Here is a 5,448-nt window from a genome sequence, read left to right as displayed (position 1 = left end):
TAAAAGGGAAGAATATACTCAGCATTTCTCAAGCTGAAAGAACCGAAGAAAAAATTCAAGCCTCAAGTTGCAATATTGAAGGATTCTACAGGGAAAATATTAAACGATGAAGGAAGCATCAAAAGAAGATGGAAGGAATACAGAGTCACTATACCAAAAATAATGGGTCAATGTTCAACCATTTCAGGAGGTAGTATGTGATAGAGAACCGATGGTACTGAAGGAAGAAGGCCAAGCTACACCATAAGCATTGGCAAAAAACAAGTCTCCAGGAATTGATGGAATACCAATTGAGATGTTTCAATAGATGCAATGCTGAAAGTGCTCACTTGCCTATACCAAAAAATGTGGAAGACAGCTACCTGGCCAACTGATTGGAAGAGACCCATGTTTATGCCTATTCCCAAGAAAGATGATCCAACTGAATGCAGAAATTATCAAACAGTATCGTTAATATCACACGCAAGTAAAATTTTGCTGAAGATCATTCAAAAGCAGTTGCAACAGTACATTGACAGGGAACTGCCAGAAACTTAAGCTAGATTCAGAAGAGGACATAAGGGATATCACTGCTGATGTCAGATGGATCCTTGCTGAAAGCAGAGACTACCAGAAAGACTTACCTGCGTTTTATTGACTATGCAAAGGCATTCAACTGTGTGGATCATAACAAATTATGGATAACATTGTGAAGAATGAGACTTCCAGAACACTTAATTGTGCTCATGAGGAACCTGTACATAGATCAACAGGCAGTCATTCAAACAAAACAAGGGGATACTGCATGGTTTAAAGTCAGGAAAGGTGTATGTATCCTTACCATACTTATTCAATCTGTATGCTGAGCAAATAATCCAAGAAGCTGACTATATGAAGAAGAATGGGGCATCAGTATTGGAGGAAGACTCATTAACAACCTGAGATATGCAGATGATACAACTTTGTGCTTGGCTTCTAGTGTTTCTTAACTTAGACTGTACGGGACAATTTTCCCCAACATCATCTTTGGACTTACACCAGTTCCCATCTATAAATGGGGTGGAGCTAAATTTTGTTCCTCAATTGCCTCAAAGGTATGGTCTCCCAAAAAATGAGAGGGGCCCTTATGATTTTCACACCCATGAAGGGTGGCCTTCACAGCTTTCCCTGATTATTCTTTCTCTGGTGTGGGTAGGTGTATGTCAAGAGGGGAGAGAAACAATCTCCCCCTTCTCCGTCCTAGACTGCATAAACTCCTGGAGAGAGGAGATGCATTTCATTCATCTTCCCAGTTTCTTTCCCTCCACTCTGACCCTTTCATTTTACTCTGGAGTTTGCATCAGGCCCTGCAAGGTGACTTGGAAGAGGACAGATTATTTTCAGGAAACTCTTTGCCAAGGGGCAGGGGGAGGGGGGGTTGTTCTCAGTGTAGAAAGAAGCCCATTTGGCTGTACATAGGGAGAAGGAGGTGAGATAAAGCTGGAGAGGTGAGAAGGACTAGATCAGGGAGTACAGTGAACACTTGGCCAAGGAAAGTAGCCACAAGGCACCTGGAGAGGCCAGAGAATCTCTTTGATGTGCATAGAAATGACCAGAATATGAACTGTCATGCTTTATTGATTGTTAAAATAATACATTTCTACAAGTAGTCTCCGTCCTGCCCCTCGGCCCCTTCTTTCCAATAGGTTATAGGGCATTGTAAGTGGTCTGCGTTATCCCACCAATCAATGGAAGGACAGACGAATGAAAAAATCTCCCCTTAGGTTCTCTGCCTTCCTCATTCTTTCTGCATTTTTGATGTCCTCCCACACTGACAACTTGCCGCGTGACTGAAAAATATGCCTGGGACACCTTCCCGTGTAGAAGCATACACATCTTTCCATTCCTTTTAAATTTTCACAGTATTAAACAGTATAGATAAGCCACAATTTAATTGGCTTCTTCTTGATGGGCATTTAGGTCATTCCCACTTTAAACTGGGGCAGCAGATTGTTGAAGTGATGACCTTACAGGTGCTGCAGCTAGGGTGCTAGGTGCTCTGTAGCTGCCTTCACAAGTCTTGTCTTGGGAGAAAAGATGGCCTTGGCGGGAGAGATGGCAACTGCTCCTAGTGCTCAGATGGGACCTCCAAGTCCTGCAGCTGAGGCCAGAGCGGAACCAGAAGAGAAATGGGACGCTGCCAGTGCTGCTGGGGCTGCAGGGCGGCGCGGGGCCTGGGGGTGGGGAGGGTGAAGCAGGGGTTACAGGGGTGCCATCCCTGGCTGCAGAGCCCTTGGAGGCTGCCAGCCCATACTTGGCTGCTGTCCACTGGGTAGGGGACACTGCCCCTCTCCCTGCAGGGTCAAGTCCCTGTGCACGTGGAGGAGTCTGGGTTCCTGAAGTCCAGTCCCAGCTCCACCAGCTTTGAGGTGTGTGAAGGGCTGTTGGGAAGCTGGAAGCAGAAGTAGAGCCTCTGGGCTCTGGCTGGAGGAGGGAGAGCAAGAAGCGTCCCCAGAAGGCTCACACATTGCACCGCCTGGAGTCTCTGGGTCAGGAGGCAGGGCCACATTCATGTCCATGATCCCAGGGGGACCTGGGAAGACAGCTGGTCCACAAACATCCCCTGACTCCCACGAGAGGCAGCTGGCATCATTCTGGGCCTCCGGAAAGCTCTGCAGCCAAGAGTAGTTGGGGGTGCACACACCAGGATGACTCTGGTCTGGGATCTGGGCCGGGATCTGGGCCCAGAAGGCCTCCACACCAAGACTCCTCTGGCTTTTCTTTGGGATTCTAGATCTTCGGTTCTGAAACCAGACCTGGGAAGGACCGATGGAGAGAGAGAACACTTCCCAGTTAAGCCCAGTCCCATAATTACCATCACCAAGTGGCCTGTGACCTGGGGTTAAGCAATTGTCAAGTAGAACCACTTCTACTAGGCTTAGAATAAAAGCTAAACTGATTCAAACCATTGCTCTTGGCCCGACCTACCTTCCAGCCAAGTCTCCCCAAAGCACCCACTCTGTACCACATGCACACGGGCACATGGCTGTGCCCACTTTACACAACATGCACACACACACAGGCACACGTGACACTTGCCATGGGCCTTCTTTAAGTTCTCTGTGCTTGGACGTTCACTCTTGCTACCTTCTCTTCTCTGCCTCTCTCCAACTGCAATGTATTCTTTATCAATGTATTCTGTATCAAAAACCTTCTATGTGCCCAGCCCTGGTAAAATAGTGAGATACTGAATATAGAAACCAATGATGGCCAGACCACACCTGACAACAGAACTCTGACCCACAGCTACAGCAGCCAGCCCAGAAAGCCAAACCACAACCTTTGCAGCAATCATCCCAGAATGGCCAGGACTTTGTTGATGACTGCCAGCTTCCCCATTTCTGCCCTTACTGCCAACTCAGGACCGACCAGAGAAGGCCATATATGGTCCCCCAATCAATCATGTAAGATGCACCACTACTAGCTAGCCCGCCTCCACCTGCATCTCCCTCATGCCAACAGCGCCCAATCAGGGCATATCTGACGCCCAACCTTATTTTCATTATAGCGCTTTCCCACTCCCTGCCTGCCTTTGAGTTTCTGCCAGACTCACTGATGGTGGCTGACCTCTTTGCAATCGTCAGCTCTGGATAAATAGACTCTGTTTTCATTTGGGTAACCTTCACTTATTTCCATAGTAGCAACACATAAAACAGACATGCACCATCCCCAACTTCACCTAGGCCAAGTTAGTCTTTTGTGCAAACAACTATTGATCACCTCTTCTCTTCTTCCGCCATACTGGGGCAGGGCACCAAGGCACCCGGGAAGCCAAGTCAGAGGCTTGTCTAAAGGGCCTACTCCCTTCCTCCAATTTCTGAGATGTGGGTTGGTCCGGGTCCACGCCCCCCAGGAATAATCACTCTCCCTGGTGGGCATCTCCTCTCTCTCCTTGGTCCCAGACTCAGTCCCTCCTCTCCTTTCCTCCCCGGGAACACAACCACTTTTCTAAGTCCCAGCCTTCAGGAGTGCCCTGAAGATCACAGTGATATGATAATCATACGAACTAACTTGCATTTTCTCTGCTTAGAAAAAAATGTATATACTTCACCCAAAACTGCAAGACAAAGCTCCAATTCTTCAGCCTGGCACTCCTGGAACTACCTACCTGGTCCCTCCCACACACATACCCTGGCCCCAGGCTGGGCCAGGCTGCTGGTGGTTCTCCAAGCCTGCTTTCCTCCTTCAGGACTTTTGCAAACATATCCTTCTGTGAAAACTCTGTCAACCATTCCAGGGAAAATTAACTGTTTCTCCCAGATCTCCCTGTAAGGGACACTGCAATGTCAAGATAAGCATCTGAGCACTTGGGTTTCATGTCCTGGCTGCAGGAGCTACTAACTGAAACCCAGAACAATTTACTGAACTTCCAAAGGCAGTTCATTTGTCTGTAAAATGGTAATGAAATTGAACCTACCTATAGGGCTGTTTGCAGCTTCAATGAAATAATGATTGGAAGGTCCTTAGGGTGTTGTGATAGGGTTACAATAGGATACTGTGCTGTCCAGGGCCCTTCTCTACCTGGCACCCAACAAAGTTGCATTTCCCAAAGACCAGCTGATAAAAGACCTCCTTAGTGGCTTTCAGTTCTCTGTAAATCATGGGGCTGGCCTGGCCTCCAATCCACAAAGCTATCTCCAAACTTTTCTATATCTTGGTTTATTTTCTAAAGTGTGGTGGAACAGCAGGGCTCTGTAGGAAAGAAGATATGGACATTTGTTTGGAAATACTCACTCTCTCCTACTCATCTCTCCACCTAGTACCTGCTTCTTTCGTTAACTCTTTCCCTTCTGGGTCGTGGTTTGTTTAAATATCTCTGGGGTTATATGTATTTTTAAAATAAGTTTCTTAAAAGAGTGCCTTACACATAGCAAACCTCAGCAGACGTTCATTCTTATTACAGTAGTCCCTGATTTATTTCACCATCTCTATCAAGCAAGCTGAGAATAAAATGGTGAAGACAAAATTCCTGCCTCAGGGCAACAGGGTGAGGCTAACAGTTTAAAGAGGGGTTGCCACTGTGGGTGTGTGACCAGGGCTGTGACCATAGGAGCTGTGAGACACACTATGGGTGACTCAAACTCTGTGGCACGTGAGGACCACCTGGGGGTACTTCAGGATTCCCCCTGCCGAAGTCAAACCCCCTACCCAATCACATCAGCATCTGTGGGCGTCGGACCAGCTATGGACAGGTTAACGCTTTCCAGGTGGTGACAACATGCATTTAAGCTGGAGAATGCTGCGTAGGGCAAGGTCTCTGCACACTGGAATCTCCCGGGGAGTTAAAAAATCCCAGGTGTCATAAACCAGAGATACAAGGGAAAGATTAGTCCAAAGGACTAATGGACCACAACTACCACGGCCTCCACCAGACTGAGTCCAGCGCAGCTAGATGGTGCCCGGCTACCACCACTGACTTCTCTGACAGAG

The sequence above is a fragment of the Trichechus manatus genome, unplaced genomic scaffold, assembly GCF_000243295.1.
Source record: "Trichechus manatus latirostris isolate Lorelei unplaced genomic scaffold, TriManLat1.0 scaffold00120, whole genome shotgun sequence".
Lineage (NCBI taxonomy): Eukaryota > Metazoa > Chordata > Mammalia > Sirenia > Trichechidae > Trichechus > Trichechus manatus.
Note: the sequence above shows the minus strand (reverse complement) of the source record.